Below are 17,341 nucleotides of genomic sequence, written 5' to 3'. Positions count from 1 at the left end.
CACCTCAGCCAGCAGCTTCTTATCCCTCAGATCTCAGCTGGGAAGTCACCTCCTTCCAGAGGCCTTCCCAAACCACCCCACCTAAAGGAGCCCCACACTCCACACCGGCCCTGCTTGCTCTCACATTCTTTCCCACATGTGGAAATAGTCATGTTGGATGTTATTTTGCTCATGTGTGTCTTGTTGCTCAATGCCTGTCTCCCTGAAGGGTGACAGCTGGGCCATCTTGCTTCCCAATGGATCCCTCATGCCAAGAATCACACCTGGGATCAGCAGGTGCTCAGTGATGGCTTCTTTTTGAGACCAAGTCTCACTCTGTTGCCCAGGCTGAAGTGTAATGGTGCGATCTCGGCTCACTGCAACCTCTGTCTCTCAGGTTCAGTCAATTCTCCTGCCTGAGCCTCCCAAGTAGCAGGGATTACAGGCGCCCACCACCACACCCAGCTAATCTTTGTTTAGTAGAGATGGGATTTCACCATGTTGGCCAGGCTTGTCTCGAACTCCTGACCTCAGATGATCCACCCATCTTGGCCTCCCAAAGTGCTGGGATTACAGGCATGAGCCACTGTGCCCAGCCAGGGATGATTTATTGAGTGACTAGGTCACCACTGCCCGCATCCCCTCACACACTCTGCAGGCTGAGGTTCCTGAAGGGCCTGGGGAGAGGCTCCCAGTGAGGGCCAACTCCTGGTCATCCCACAGCACCACGTGGTGCAGGACACAGGCCCCATGAGCTCTCATATGTGGTCTGCAGGCCCAGGGGAACGTGACCCACACTTCTGCCTGGGATGGGAAAGGAGAGAAGCTTGCAGAGGAGGAGAAAGGGAGTATTTGTGGATCATTTATAGTTTTCTGCATGGTGACATACGTCAGGGAATCAAAAAGCCAAATGCTTCCTAAGGATGAGCGGATAACATTAAGGAAGGGAGTAGGTGAAGGAACTGTGGCCAACTGGAGAGTGCAGAACAGCAAGTTTCCAACCTCTCTGAGCCTCACTTTCCTAGACAATGAAGACAAGAAAGTGTCAACCTCTGCAAGATAATACAAACGGTGCACTCAGCCCAGGGCTAGATTGTGGAGAGGAGCTTGTAGGAGCCATGCAGTTGGTATTGGGATTTCTCAATCATGCAGTGAGCAAGTATTATGCTCCCAAGTCAGTGCTGAATGCCTGCATACAAAGATAGCCAAGACCGGGTCCTAGCCCTTACGGGGCTTCCAGGCTGACAGGGAGATAGTCACAGGACAGAAAATGATGTGACAAGGATGGTCACAAGAGACATTCAAGGGAGAAAGGAACGCAGAGAAGCAAGCTTGGGGAGGAGGCAGGGAAGAGCATTCCAGGCAGATGGAACAGCCTGTGCAAAGGTTCAGAGAGGGTCGCTGTCCCTACTGGTAGGTACCATAGTCTGAGGGTCACTTGAGGGCTCTGCAGGGGGACTGCTGGGGTGGGGTAGGAAGTTTGCTCTTTCTTTTTTTTTTTGAGATGGAGTCTTGCTGTCATGCCCAGGCTGGAGTGCAGTGGTGCAATCTTGGCTCATGGCAACCTCCGCCTCCCTGGTTCAAGTGAATCTCCTGCCTCAGCCTCCTGAATAGCTGGGACTACAGGCATGTGCCACCACACCTGGCTAATTTTTGTATTTTCAATAGAGACGGTTTCACCGTGTTGGTAAGGGTGGTCTCGATCTCTTGTGATCCTCCCGCCTCAGCCTCCCAAAGTGCTGGGATTACAGGCATGAACCACCACTCCTGGCCTTCCCATAGATTTTCAAATGACTGCACTTGTCATCCAAGGCTAGCTCAAGCACCACCTCCTCAGTGGAGCCTTCCTTGGCTACTTAATCTAAATACACTCCCTGTTCACTCAGTCACTTCAGTACATTTTCTCCGTATCTTACTATTATCTATTTGTGTCATTTTGGGTAGTTAACCTCCCCCACTACAGTACACAATTGATGAGAGGAAGGATTGATCAGTTCCATTTTAGGTCACACCCCACCTTCTGAAATAGTGTCTGGCACTTAGTAGATGTTCAATAAATCATGCAAAAGGAAGGGATGGATAAAGACACCAGCTGATAATCTACTTCAGCAAATTTTGTCCATTTCACAGCCTTGCCTGCCCTTCTTCCCAGGAATCAGGACATTAGGACAATTTCTTTTTTCTCCAAGGGCTGTCCCAGGAGCCCCCCACCCCCACCCCAGCATGCCCTTGGCCTGAGCTCTCCACATACCTGCAGGAAGGAATGTTCCAGCTTCATGAAGTTTGTGATACTGGCCTTAGCAGCTACCAGATGGGTGCTGTTGTGAAAATGATGCTCCTCCACGCCCAAGGCAAATGTGCTCTGAACCTCACCATTGGAGTACTGTAGCTGACTCAGGAAAACACACACACACAATCTCATCAGGGCTCTGATGGAACATTTAAGCAGATGCTGGCTTTAAGCTGTGAGCTCTGCCTCCTGAAGCCCCAGGCCCAAGAGACCCACAGCTTCCTGGGCTGGAGGAACTTCTGTGAAGTAAGGATTTGGAGCGGGCCATCAAATGTGGCCATAGCAACTATCTTTTCAGGCCCTCCCTGCTATAACACTGACTTGAAAATATCTACCAGCCCCACTAGCAGGCAAGAACTCTAGTTGCAGTACTCTTGTAGACAGCAGGGGGCAGTCTAGCAGAAAGGACAATGCTTGGGCTTGTGTAAGCATCAAACACACAGAGCTCCAAGTGTGGATGCACCACGGAGAGGTGAGTAATCTCCAGCTAGTTCCTTAACCACCTGAGCCTCAGCCTTCTAATTCAAAACACAGGGATAAGGACATCTATTTTATCATGGGTTGCTGTCAACATTGTATGAAATATTGTGCTAAATTCAAGGTTGGCTGAACAGCAGATTCGCTAGGGGAAACTTACTAAAAATATATTCTGGGCTCCCACTTAAAACCTACAAAAATGGAGTCTCTGAGAAGAGGTTCAAGAGCTAGTACTTTTTATTTTATTTTATTTTACTTTTTTGAGATGGAGTCTCACTCTATCACCAAGGCTGGAGAGCAGTGGCATGATGTCAGCTCAATGCAACCTCCACCTCCCAGGTTCAAGTGATTCTCCTGCCTCAGCCTCTCGAGTAGCTAAGATTACAAATGTGTGCCACCATGCCCGGCTAATTTTTGTATTTTTAGTAGAGATGGGGGTTTCACCATGTTGGCCAGGCTAGTCTCGAACTCCTGACCTCAGTTGCTCTGCCTACCTCAGGCTCCCAAAGTGCTGGGATTACAGGCTTGAGCCACCACATCTGGCCAAGAACTGGTACTTTTAATGAGCTCACCAGAGATGTGTCATTACATTAGTGATATCCCTGTCAAAAATGTTCAACCTGAATCTTGTCTTCAGCAAACAATCTTACAAATCCACATTAGGAGAATGTTTTGCTAAATAACCTCCTGGACACTTCAAAATTGTCCATGCAGAATTTTTTTTTTTTTTTTTTTTTTTTTTGAGACAGGGACAGGGTCTGGTCTGTCATCAGCCTGGAGTGTGCAGTGGTGTGAACACAGCTCGCTGTAGCCTCAACCTCCAGGGCTCAAGCAATTCTCCCATACCTCAGCCTCCCAGGTAGCTGAGACTACAAGTAGGCACTGCCATGCGTGGCTAATTTTTTCTTTTTTTGTAGAGACAGGGTCTCCCTAGGTTGCCCAGGCTGGTCTTGAACTCCTGAAGTCAAACAGTTCTCCCATCTCTGCCTCCCAAAGTGTTGGGATTACAAGTGTGAGCCACTGCATCCGGTTGGGATTTTTTTTTTAAAGGTGGTTAATGATAATAACATGTTTAGAGGAAATCATATTGATATCTGTAACTTACTTTGAAACGTATCCAAAACTAAGATAGATGGAGAGCTATGTGATTACGCAAAATAAAATGTGAACAGGAAAATCTAGGTATGTGGGTGTTCAACTGTGAAATTACTTCCATTAATTAGTGTCTGAAAAATTGTATAATAAAATGTTGGGGGGGTGCTGGGCACAGTGGATCACACCTGTAATCCCAGCACTTTGGGAGCCCAAGGTGGTTGGATCACTTTAGGTCAAGAGTTTGAGACCAAGCCTGGCCACCATGGCGAAACCCCATCTTCACTAAAAATGCAAAATTTAGCCAGGTGTGGTAGTGCATGCTTGTAATCCCAGCTACTCAGGAGGCTGAGGCAGTAGAATTGTTTGCACCTAGTGGGCAGAGGTTGCAGTGAGTTGAGATTGCATCACTGCATTCCTGCCTGGATAGCAGAGAGAAACTCTGTATCAAAAAAAGTTATAAAAATAAAAAAATAAAACATTGGTTAAGGAAAGGTAGGGCATGGAAGGAGAATGTTCTAGATCAGGAGCTGGCTTTTGGGTCAAATGTGGCCCACAACCTGATTTTGTAAATAAAGTTTTGTTGTAACGCAGCCATGCCTATTCACTTACATGTCGTCTAGAGCTGCTTTTGTGTTACAATGACAGAGAGGATATGAGCAAGGTCATTTTACTAATGTTCCTATTTTGACCACCTGGGCACTGATGCGCTCTGAGTTGTAGCCTCTTTATCTACCAGATTGCGGTGAGTCAAACTGCCCATCTTCTCCACCTGAAGGGAATTCAGGCGATTTAAAGGAGAAGGAAAAACAGAAACCAGAACAACAGGGAGTGACTTCTCTCCTGCTTCATTCCATTCTATGAGGAATAAGGAAGGGATTTTTTTCTAGAGAGGATAAGGACAGTCAGGAGCCTTTTCCTCCCCCTATAGAAAAGCCATTGCCCTTGTTTCCTTCACCCTTAAAGGGACCTGCATCTGTTTCCCTCATTCAGGCAACAGCACCTCCTATCCCCTTTGAGGATATTGGAGGCCACCCAAGGGACAGTTCTTGGATAAGACCCCCCCAGGTGCCTCCAGGAGGGAAGGAAAGTGGCTGATTATAATTATCTTCCTAATATGCAAGTTTGCACTTCCTACTTTCAGCATCAGCCTTTCTGCCCTTTTATCTGTTTCACTGGAGTATAAGGGAAATTTGCATGCAGCCTCCCAAGTTTTATTCCAGAAAGCTCTGGCTTTCTTGCTGCCCAGAGAGGCCTGGGGCAGAAGCATTGCTAAGATGCCATGACATGCCCCTTTGGTCACTGGTAGTCTGGGCAAGTTGCTCCTTTCTGGGTTTGCAGTGACAGAGGGGAGGCCAAGAGGCACAGACTGAGTCCCTGGGTGGCTGCAGGCCGCTCTAGCCCAGTCCTAGAATCCTCCTCACCGTGGTCACATGCCTTAGTAGTGGTGCCCAGACAGTGGCCTGCTGCTTGCTGTGCCACTGCTTTTCCTACTTCTACCCTTTCCTGCCACCCCTCGCATGTCTCAGCTGACAAGCAATTCCTTGTCTTCTCTGGGTGCCTAGTGAAAGGGCTAAGAAACAGTCCATGTGCACCCCGACCTTCCTAGCCTACTTCTCCTTCTGGGGGAGAAGCCCACTAATAAGGCATGCTCTCCCCTGTAGCCACATGTTAAATGCTAATGACGCTGGGGTAGGCGAGCTCTGCCAGCTGTTGTCATCTTCAGAAGATAGACACAGCAGTAAGGAGTGTTCATTTTGCTTTTTTTATAAAATGTTTAAAAACACTGTGGCCGGGAAACTCTGAAGCAGACCCTGCGCTGCATGTCTGCTCTTCCCTGAACCTCTCTGCTTGGGAGTAGTAAAAATAATAATAAGCCCAGTATGTTTTCAGTACCTTACCTAACAGGGTTTGCTCCAAGCGTAGGTGCCCTGGAGGATGAGGGGAGTGGTCTTCTCCCAGCCTATTAGCCTCCCGCCTCCCGCCTCCGCACTTATACACACACTTTACCACCTGGTCATTCTCTGGCCTCTTGCTGCCACTTATAGCTTTCCTTCCTTCCTTTCAAGGTAAGAGCAACAACAGGTGTCACGCTGTTTAAAAAAAAGAGGTTGCCTAAGGAGCCCGGAGCAGATAGGAAGAAACCGACCACAGCTCTGCGTTCCCAAACTCACATCTAAGACATTCCAGCTAAAGGCTAATGCAGGAGGATGGCCAGCAACTAAGGACATTTAAAATTTTTTTCTTCTTTTTTTACATACTTAAGCTAACTCAGTGCAGGTTTTTTATGTTGGCGACTTGCAGTCACATTATAATGACTTTCAAGGGCCAAAATATGGTAAAAATCACTTAAAATAGTCATCCCTTCCATGCCTTAATTTAATGGCTTTATCTTTTGCCATTTCTGTATTTTATACGTTATGTACCTGTCAATTCTTCTAAACATATACAAAAGACTACAGACTTAATAGTTTCTCTTCTCATAAAGCGGTGCGATGTTGCATCTAGTTATCAGGATATGACCCTGCTACTCTTTTCCTACAGTTAAGCAAGGAACAATCTCATATTCTCCTAGCTTGTGATCTTAATTGGCAAGTAGCAATGGCTGACTTTATTGGTTATATCAGCTTCCATTTACCAGCCTCTAAGTTCCTGAACTTTTTACAAACTGTTGAATTTGTATCTATTGTTGTCTCTAAGCCCTTGCTTCACGCCATTACTATCTTTACAGAAGGTTAAAAAAAAAAAATCAAAACAAAAAAACAAATAAGACAGCGATAGTGTGGCAAGATGCCATGCAAAATTGGTAACACAAAATCCAACAACATTGTAAAACTACCCAACAGGCAGGGTTAGGTGCCCTAATATTGGCTTTACAAACTTTTCCTCACCAAGACATAAATATAGTTAGTGATTCTGCTTATGCAGTGTATAATATTACTGACTTAAATCTTGCACACGTGAAAGGCATTATTAATGGATCTTTACTAGTTTTGTTTCTTGCAGCACAAGAGTGCCTCTGTGTCTGTCATCACCCTGTTTATATCACTCATATTCGCTCTCATTCTGAGCTACCGGGTCCCTTGTCAGAAGGGAATGCTTGAGCTGATGCTCTGTTAAACCATAGATGTGGTTTGCAGAATTTTCTGCTTTTTTGAGAGCTCAAGCTGATAGTGTGATTTTTTTTTCTTCATCAGAATGCCTGCAGTCTTAAACAACAGTTTCATTTAACACTTGCTCAAGCTCACATAATTATTAAAACTTCTTTTGATTGCCAACAGCATTCTCTCTCTCCTCCTTCTTTAAAGCTTAGTGCCAACCCAGAAGGTCTAGTTCCTAATGCTATCTAGCAAACTGATGATACTCAGTATTCACCTTTTGGATGTTTTAAATTTCTCCATTTATATAGGTTTGATACATGCTACCTCCCAGACTGAAGAAAAATCCTAAAGATGCAATTACTCATTTGTTTAAATCTATTATGACTTTGGTTCTTCCACAAACTATAAAAACTGATAATGGACCTTACTATCTTAGTGCTCAATTTACATATGCATTGCAACTTTTACACATACAACATAAGACTGGCATCCCCTAAAACTCAACCGGTTAGGCCACTGTTAAATAAACTCAACAGACTCTTAAAGTATATCCTAATAAACAAAAAAGGGGGAATATGGGGCTTTTTCCTTGAGAACAGAACCTGTTGTTGAAGAATCAACCAGCAATGATGGTGATGACTAGGAAGGCACCTGACATTACTTGAGGACAGCTAAAGAAATTGGAGCAACAAGCAACTATCCGGCTTGCCTCTGAGAAATCCCCTGCAACTGCAAAAACTAACGGTTTCTTATGTATCCGATGGTAACTGGGGAAACTTCTGAGAAAGTAGAACAGACATAGATTTTAGGGTGGCTGGTAATTCTTGTCCTTTCCCAAATGGGATCAGCTCAAAAACATGTTTATTGGAGTCATGTTCTAAATCCCCGTTTTTTGTTTTTTGTTTTTTTCTGAGACGGAGTTTCGCTCTTGTTACCCAGGCTGGAGTGCAATGGTACGATCTCGACTCACCGCAACCTCCGCCTCCTGGGTTCAGGCAATTCTCCTGCCTCAGCCTCCTGAGTAGCTGGGATTACAGGCATGCTCCACCATGCCCAGCTAATTTTTTGTATTTTTAGTAGATATGGGGTTTCACCATGTTGACCAGGATGGTCTCGATCTCTTGACCTCGTAATCCACCCGCCTCGGCCTCCCAAAGTGCTGGGATTACAGGTGTGAGCCACCGCGCCCGGACAATCCCCCTGTTTTTAATGTTATTACATGGTGGGATGCTGACCCATTTTTATCATCTAATAATACTTCTTGAACAGAAGATCTATGGATGCCCCTGTCTTACCCCTTAATTAAAAATCTGAGATAGATTAAACTTAATGACTCCTTGACTTTATTGTCTAGTAATCTCTTTGTTTTTCCTCAATATCACATGATAAGTGTGTTACTGTCATTCCTCAGGAGTATCTTTACTATCAGCCCAAAAGGGATACTAAGCTTGCAAATTTGACCTTTATTTCTGCCATGACTACAAATCTTACTGAGGTCTCTAATAAAGCTACACAACTTCCTGATCTTCCTATATGCCATCTGAGTAGGGACTGGTGATATAAGTTCGAGTTCATCCATTGGTCTCTGTGCAGACAACCTGCGCCACGCCAAGGGCCTCTGTTTGATAAGGGCACTTTACTTGATTGGGGTCCCCATGGTTACCTCATGTCTGAAAATCAGACTATTGGATTTGGGGGTCCCGCCAATAATTCTATCACCTGGTCAGAGTATGGGCTTTCAGGACCAATATTACAACTAAAAGGGAAACAAGCTTTTAGCTCTGCTCATATCCAAATTTGGAGACTAGGTATTCCTTTTTAAAATGGGTTCTTTCACATGGTGAGTACATTACTAGGGGTGGCAACTATACCCTCTCTTTGCACAATAGTGTTACTGATACAGTCCTCATTTGAATGATGCACCCTTATATACTTCTGTTTGATCAAGCTGTTCCTAACATAGAGCAGAATCAATCCTTTTATAGTATTAAAGTCTCTTCCAGTAGTTGGTATGCTACATACTTGTCTCATCAAAACATTACACAGTTAAATATAACCTATGTCATGATTTTAAAATGGCAAACAGAATTGTGGCTGCCTGTAAATTTAACCTGGAGTTGGGAAGGAGATTCCACCTTGCAGTAATTTAGAAAAGCACATCTGCAAGGGGCTTATCATGACTATCTGTCTTCTCGAATTTCCACTCTTGAGTGTGAATTAAAGAAACAACTTGAAGAATGGTTGCAGCGATTACAAACAAGTACTCTTTAGCAATTACAAGCAGGCTTTTAATGGTTAAACCCAAACACTTGGTTGTCTGTGTTAAACATACACATTTGGGTGATGCCGACCATACTTTTTTTTTTGTTTCTGTTTTCTAGCCATCTGCTTATGGCTCTGTGCTGCCACCTGATGCATCTACGACCAGAGAAGAATGATACAAGCTTACCTTGGATTGGATGACCAGCATGCTCTAAGAATTAAAGAAGGGGGAGATGGGGGGCACATGGCAACATATTCAAGCTTATGTACATGATATTTGAAGTCAGGCATGGAAAAATACTGAGGCACTGTGTGTATGCTATTTGTGCATGGGAATGAACCTCCTTGACCCTGAAAACTGCACCAGGAGTGGAGTGTGTGGTGTGGTAAGGAACGCTGAAAACAGCCTCCTGAGAATGCAGTTGGAGTGTGTACAAGGTTACAGGTGCCTCAGTAACCCACCTCAGGTGACCATCTAGTGGATGTTTGTAGTTAATACAAGCCCTTTCAATAAATACTTGGTGGGCAGATGCTGGGGCAGACTCTCTAAGAAAAGCTACCCCCATCTCCGCTCAGCTGGAATTGTATGAGTACTTGATTCTCATCATTCACTGCAAGATATAAGCTCTGTACTTTGTGCTTGAGGGCTACTGGTTTTATCATGAATGATCTCAAAGATCTTCTTGAATACTTGTATTTTTCCTTGATCATACCTCACTCCAGCATGATTTGGAGTAAAGTAGAGAAGGAGATTCTACCAAGAAACTAAAAATTATACAACTCAGCTGACTCATTTAGGAAATAGCAGCCACATTCCAGAAAGTAGATATAACAGGAAATATTTTAACTAGTAACACATGCAGATGTTCATTCTTTATTATATTTCCAACTACAGGAGTCGAAATATGATGATAGGTTCCTGGAGGTTTGTGTCAATTTAGAGAAGCATCAAAGCGTTCATTAAATTTCTCTGGCTTAATTTTTAAGAAATTTGGGTAACTCAGTTTGGATCTACTTTAAAACCAAGACTTGAGGTGTAGGATTTGTTGGAAGAAAAATTTCCAAACTGAATGAAATTCTTGAATTCTTAAAGATCTTCTCAACATTTTCTTTGGAATCTTTTATCATTTCTAGAGGAAAGTAGTGTAGACCGATGGTTAAAACCCTGTACTTGGATGCCATACTATCTTGGGTTTAAAACCTTGCTCTACCACTTACTAGTTGTGTGTACTTGAAGAATTTTCTTAACTTTTATGGGCCTTACTTTCTTTATCTATAAAATAGAATCACAATATTACCTCCCTCAAAGGGTTGTCTAATTACCTTACTCTCTATCTACTAATAGCATACAGTAATTATTTGGGAGAGAGGGGAGACAGCTTGAGATGTCTGCATGATTTTGAGCAAGTTATAGATATATGCTTGCTAGGGCTGACAAGGAGCCAAGGAAGCTTTTGGTTCTAGACCTTCACTTTAAAGATAATGAAATGGATTTCAGAAGATAGCCAAGTTCATAGCGATTCTTTATAGCTGGGTGAAGACCAAGATCATAGTACTGAGCAGGATTCTCTTAGTTGCTCAGTACCCATTCTGTTAATAGCCTACTCCTTCTAGAAAAAAATGTTTGGGTTTTGGAATACTGCTATGCAAATTAACTCTGTGCAGATTGATACTGTAACTGCCCAAGGGGTTCTTCCTGTCCAGTGAATAAAGGTTTGTACTCAAATCATGCTGTTCAAAGCTCGTAGGTTAGGACTGTCTTTTTTTTTTTTTTTTTTTTTTTTTTAAGCTGGAGTTTCGCTCTTGTTACCAGGGCTGGAGTGCAATGGCACTATCTCAGCTCACCGCAATCTCCACCTCCTGGGTTCAAGCAATTCTCCTGCCTCAGCCTCCCAAGTAGCTGGGACTACAGGCGTGCACCACCATGCCCAGCTAATTTTTGTATTTTTAGTAGAGACAGGGTTTCACCTTGTTGACCAGGATGGTCTCGATCTCTTGACCTCGTGATCCACCCGCCTCGGCCTCCCAAAGTGCTGGGATTATAGACATGAGCCACCGTGCCAGGCAGGTTAGGAGTTTCTTAAGGGCAATTTGAGAGAAGGGATGGGGATGGCCAGGTAACAGGTGCTTGCTGCTGATTGGCTGGGGCAGAGATGAAATCACAGAGGGCTGATGTTGTCTTCTTGCAGGCTGAATTGCTTCTGGGTGAGGCCACAGGAGTGGGGTTGTCAATCCAGGTGGAACCATTCCATCCAGGTGGAGTCATGGGGCTCAGACATGCAAAAAAAACCTGGAAAGATATCTCAAAAGACGAATCAACAATAGTGGTGATATTGGCAGGAGTAATTGATGAAAGTTGCCTGTCTTATAACCTCCAAATAATGTCTGCACCTTGGCAGGACCCAGGCTCCTCTCCTCCCTCTGCCTGGAGGCCACCTATTCACTTTACAAAAGCAGTTGAATTTTGGGCAAGGCCTATTACCATTTAAAGTGTAGCCTAAATGTCTTCCAAAATTAGCTTGGCCCAGTAGCCCAGGAACAGGTAAGGAAAAGGCAAGATGGGGGTTGGGTTAGCTTAGCTTACTGTTATCGTTTTCTCATGGATATGACTTTTGCAAAGGTTGTTTCAATGCCCTAAAAACCCATGACCCTCGCCGTGTTCCCTTTCAGACCCCTTCAGCTGCTATCTTCAAACTTTCACCTCTTCCTCCCACCCACCCTGAACACACAGTTGTGCTTCTAGTGACACACACACTCACACACACACACAAATAGTACAAGCCATGAAACCTTCAACTTTATGCCCTTTTCATAAACTATTCTGCACTGGTTTGCCTCTTTGCCTCTTCTCTTCTCGCCTCATTTGCCTTTCTGAACTTTCCTCCTCCTTTCCATGAAGGAGGGAGTAGACAAAAGGGCTCAACACTGGAGTGAGGATCTAAAAGCTAAACATTGACTGTTGGCTTTTGTGTTCTGGAAGTCTTAGTTTGGTACCCAATTTTCTTATTTATTCTGCCACCATCAGAGGTGTTTGAACCACAGTGATTCCATCCTGAATAGGGGCTGGGTCAAATGAGGCTGAGATCTATGGGGCTGCATTCCCAGGTGGCCAGGCATTCTCAGTCACAGGATGAGATAGAAGGTCAATGCAACACAAGATATAGGTCACTTTTATCAGACCTTGCTGATAAAACAGCTTGAAGTAAAGAAACCAGCCAAAGCCCACCAAAGCCAGATGGTGAAGAAAGTGATCTCTGGTTATCATCATGCTAATTATAATGCATTAGAATGCTAAAAGACACTACCACCAGCACCATGACAGCTTATAAATGCCATGGCAACATTTGAACCTTATCCTATATGGTCTTAAAAGGGGAGGTATCCTTAGTTCCAGAAATCGCCCATCCATTTCAGGAAAACTCATGAATAAGCCACCCCTTGTTTATCATAGAACCAAGAAATAACCATAAAGATAGCTAGCCAGCAGCCCTCAGGGCTGCTCTGTTTATAGAGTAGTCATTCTTTTATTTCTTTACTTTCCTGATAAACTTGCTTTCACTTTATGAACTCACAGGAATTCTTTCTTGAGCAAGGTCCAAGAACACTCTCTTCGGATCTGGAACAGGATTCTTTTCCGGTAACACCACTAACAACTGCTCTTGCTAAACTATGCTGTTACCTCTGCAATCTTACAAACACTTCCTCATCTGAGTAGACAGCTTTGAAACACTTGATGCTGTTGGCAACTCCTACTTCTCCAGAGTCTTCTTCCCATCTCATCTATTCTGTTTTCTGCTTACTTCCCTCTCTTCCTGTTTTTTCCTATGAGGAATAAGGCTGTTTTCTTATCATTCATGTATTCATTGAAATAGTACTATTCATTTCTTCCAATAACCTTTTTTTTTTTTTTTTTTTTAATTCATTCACAATTTGGCTATTTGATACAAGAGCCCAGCTTTTGGCCTATCTCTGCTTTTGACATATCTTCCTTAGTAAGCTTAATCAATTCACAGAATACTATGCAGCTATGAAAAGGAATGAGATCATGTCCTTTGCGGTGACATGCATGAAGCTCTAAGCTGTTATCCTTAGCAAACTAATGCAGGAACAGAAAATCAAACACCACGTTTTCACTTATAAAAGGGAGTTGAGCAATGAGAACACATGGACACAGAGATGGGAACAACACTCACTGGGCCTGTCAGGGGAGGCTAGGGGGTGGGGAGGGCATTAGGAAAAAGGGCTAATGCAGGCTGGGCTTAATATCTAGGTGGCGGGTTGATAGGTGCAGCAAACTACCACGGCACAGGTTTACCTATGTAACAATTCCTGCACATCCTGCACATGTACCTGAGAAATTAAAAAAGATAGTGAAAGACGTAGGACTCTTCCTTTAGCTTGAACACTTAATTTGCCTAATTCCAAACTGTTATGTCTCAAGGAAGTAGGAGGCCTGGGGAGAGGGAGATAGAGGGGGCAACCACCCCCATCACAACATGCAATGCACACCATTCATTAATCATCTTTGCTGTCTTATATGGGAATGGTTTGTGGCACCGCAAAACAACTGCAATAGTAAAATCAAGAGTCAGTAATAAATAGATCACCATAATGGATACAATAACAATTAAAAAGAATGAAATAACATGAGAATTGCCAAAATGTGACACAAAGACATGAAGTGAGCACATGCTGTTAGAAAGTGGTGCCAATGCATATACACCATGGAATACTATGCAGCCATAAAAAAAGATGAGTTCATGTCCTTTGCAGGGACATGGATGAATCTGGAAACCATCATTCTCAGCAAATGGACACAAGAACAGAAAACCAAACACCACATGTTTTCACTCATAGGCAGGTGATGAACAATGAGAACACATGAGCACAGGGAGGGGAACATCTCACACAGGGATAAGTTAGGAGGTGGGGGACCAGGGGAGGGGAGGGATAGTAGGGGTGGGGGGTTGGGGAGGGATAACACCAGGAGAAGTGCCTGATGCAGACAATGGGGGGACAGAGACAGCAAACCACCAAGGCATATGTGTACCCATGCAACAATCCTGCAGGATGAGCACATGTACCCCAGAGCTTAAAGTACAATTTAAAAAAAAAGAAAGAATGAAAGAAATAAAAGAAAATGGTGCCAATGAACTTTTTCAATACAAGGTTGTGACAAAACTTTAATTTGTAAAACACACACATGCATACACACAATATCTGTGAAGGAAAAATAAAGTGATGTCCAATAGAACAAGGTATGTTTGTACTCATTGTAAACATGAGTGGGGTATTGTCTCTGTGCAAATGCCCTGTGTCTCCTTTACATGATAAAACGTCCACTTTTTGGCACGTCTACAGGCTTATGGATGTTGTTCTTTGCTTCTTTGTGCTGTTTCCATTCTTGTTTGCTAAAAGCATAGCAGTCCTTATAGTTTCTCAGAAATAAGATGCTCCTGGATATCTTTATACCATTTTGCATTTATTTTCTTTACTTAGAATGATATTTGTCTTCCATTCCCACACATCTGCCTTGCAAGTACCTGGATCTTTATATACAGCTGACACTTGAACAATGCAGGGGTTAAGGGGCACCAAACCCCATGCAGCCGAAAATCTGCATATAATTTTTGATTCTTCCAAAATGTAAATACTAATAGTCTACTGTTGACCAGAAGCCTTGCCAATAACATAAACAGTTAATTAACAAATAATTTGTATATCATATGTATTATATACTGTATTCTTAAAATAAAGTATGTAAGAGAAAATGTGATTAAGACAATCATAAGGAAGAGAAAATATATTTGCTGCTCATTAAGTGGAAGCGGGATCATTATAAAGATTATCCTCTTCATTTTCATATTGAGTGCTGAGAGGAGATAGAGGTGAGGTTGGTTTTATTGTCCCATGAGTGGCATAGGTGAAAAAAAAAATCCACAGATAAGTGAATCCATGTAATTCCAACCTGTGCTGTCAAGGGTCAACTGAATGTCCCTTGAAAGCCACTGTGTTCTCACTGGAGAAAACTTGTGGGGATCTCTCTTCTGCTACACTTTGGACATTCTTGCATCATCAAAGTGGCCTTTCTTACTTTAATTGCATGCTTGTAGATCTTCATTTAAGAGTGCACATCTTGAAGCAGATAGGACTCTTTAATTTGAAATCAAAATGAACTCAGCACATTGCACCTACTGAGCAAATTCTGAAAAAACAAATGAATATAATCTGATGCCACTGGCTAGCATGTCACCCAGTTTCATGAATCAGAGTGCTCATCAAGTCACCAAACGGGTTCTTAAAAATACAGATATCGGAGATTATCCCAAGACACACTGAATCCGAATTTCTGAGCTGGAATTCAAGACATGGGTTTCTAACAAACACCCCCATTGATTCTCAAGCAGCCAGTGAAAAACATTTGAGGATCATTAATCCATCTCAGATGCACAATTGCATTATCTTATTCCTGATAACAGGTTTTCAAGTTTATTAGGTAAAAATCTACATTTGCTTGTAGCACCAAGATTCTATGACATCATAGACATTGAACTGGTAATGTTGCAGCTATCCACAGATAATTAACCACTGCAGTCACATGTAAACAATCTGCTGGATATTTCTATAGTCAATTTAAGTTCTGGGCCTTTGAGCCCTTAAGTTCATGTCATGCTGTCTTAGAATAGACCAGAAGATGGCAACATGACTTCATGAAATGGTGCTGGGGCTATTTCATGGACTTAGCCGTAAGGTGACAGCATTTCATGGGGATCTGAGTTGACTAGCTGCTCAAAAAACTGCTTAAAGACTGTTTTTCTAGTTGAAAAGCTTCCTAACCCAAGTTGATTTAAAAGCAAGCTTTACTTTCTCGGAATTTTCTAAAGGTGACTGTTTAAAAGATCACATCCACTATGGGATTTACGTTGTTTCAGGTAAAACATATCTCTTGACAGGTTAATACCTGAAATGTGAGCAGAAATGTCCTTTACAGGTTTGCTTTCTCATAAAATGAAAATTTTCCATGAATAGGATGACACAATCCATCCTTGTCAATGGTTAGTGACTTCAGAGGAGGGCTATATGTAGGCTTTGAAAGGTTTGTAACGATTTGTAAGACACAAATCCATTCCTCAAGCATGTGGTCCCTCAGGGGACCAAAGACATCAGTAGCTGAGCCAGCTGCACTCACCCAGGGCTCTGACCATCCCAGGCAAGATTATGGGTCAGCCCTACCAGAGTCTCCAGGTTTTTAAGAAGACTGGATATTTTCTTGTGGAGACTCCCAAATGTCCAATATTGGCAACTAACACCAGTAATTTACAGCAGGACAAACAAAATACAACTGTGAGCGAAATTCAACCTTGGCCTGCCAGCTAGCAGCTCCTGTGTTCCTGGAAGAATTAGGAAGACCAGAAGTTGGGCTGGAAGGGTTCAGAAGGGGATGTCTGGGGGCCAGGACAGCAACAGTGTTTGCCTTTGGTTTTCTCCCTGGGAAAAGTACATTTAAATAATCTCTCAAACATTCATCACCATAAGAGAACACAGATTCTAATGTAAGTATTGTTTTATTCAAAGGAGTCTGCAAAAGAAGTATTCACTATTTGAATTTTTAAATAGTATTAAAACATCTCCTTAGATTATTTTCCTTGGATTTACTGGTGGGGGAATCATGCTTCTACTTGTGCCATAGAAATATTTTCATAAGTAATAATTGCCTTAATATTTCTAGGTGACATTTAATTTTTTGTCGATATTGGAAATTTGTCACTTTTTCTGATTATGAAAGTAAAACATGCCCCTTGGGAACAGGAAGTGGGGGGACCTCAAAGAATATATAAACACTTTATAAACTATAAAAAATAATTTATATTTCTTTGCAATGCTCTCCCTCCCTCTCATCATGGTAACAAGTTTGTGTGTGATTTTTCAGACTTTTTCTGTGCATATAAAAACATATCACTATGAGATAAATATGCAAATCTAAGTTTTCATAGTTTTGGGGTTTGTTTTACAAAGACATATGATGGTTTTTAATCTACCTTTTCACAATATAATATCATTTGATGAATCGATTGATATATTGATTTGATTCTTCTTGGAAATCATTATCCACAATACACAGAATCGATCTGTGTTCAAA

General features: G+C 42.7%; 1 long non-coding RNA gene across 1 annotated transcript in view; it reads left to right on the top strand.

Moving 5' to 3' along the window:
- The window catches only part of LOC105732768 (uncharacterized), a 73,670-nt gene extending 63,941 nt beyond the window's left edge, over window positions 1-9,729 (top strand). The window contains exon 4 of the long non-coding RNA XR_010344605.1: window positions 9,321-9,729. This is a non-coding gene — a long non-coding RNA (uncharacterized LOC105732768). The remainder of the gene's footprint in view (window positions 1-9,320) is intronic.
- The last annotated feature ends 7,612 nt before the right edge of the window (window positions 9,730-17,341 follow it).

Source organism: Aotus nancymaae, unplaced genomic scaffold, assembly GCF_030222135.1.
Source record: "Aotus nancymaae isolate 86718 unplaced genomic scaffold, 86718_ANA_hifiasm-v0.15.2.pri h1tg000029l, whole genome shotgun sequence".
NCBI lineage: Eukaryota > Metazoa > Chordata > Mammalia > Primates > Aotidae > Aotus > Aotus nancymaae.
Note: the sequence above shows the minus strand (reverse complement) of the source record. Positions and strands in the feature narration are given on the sequence as shown.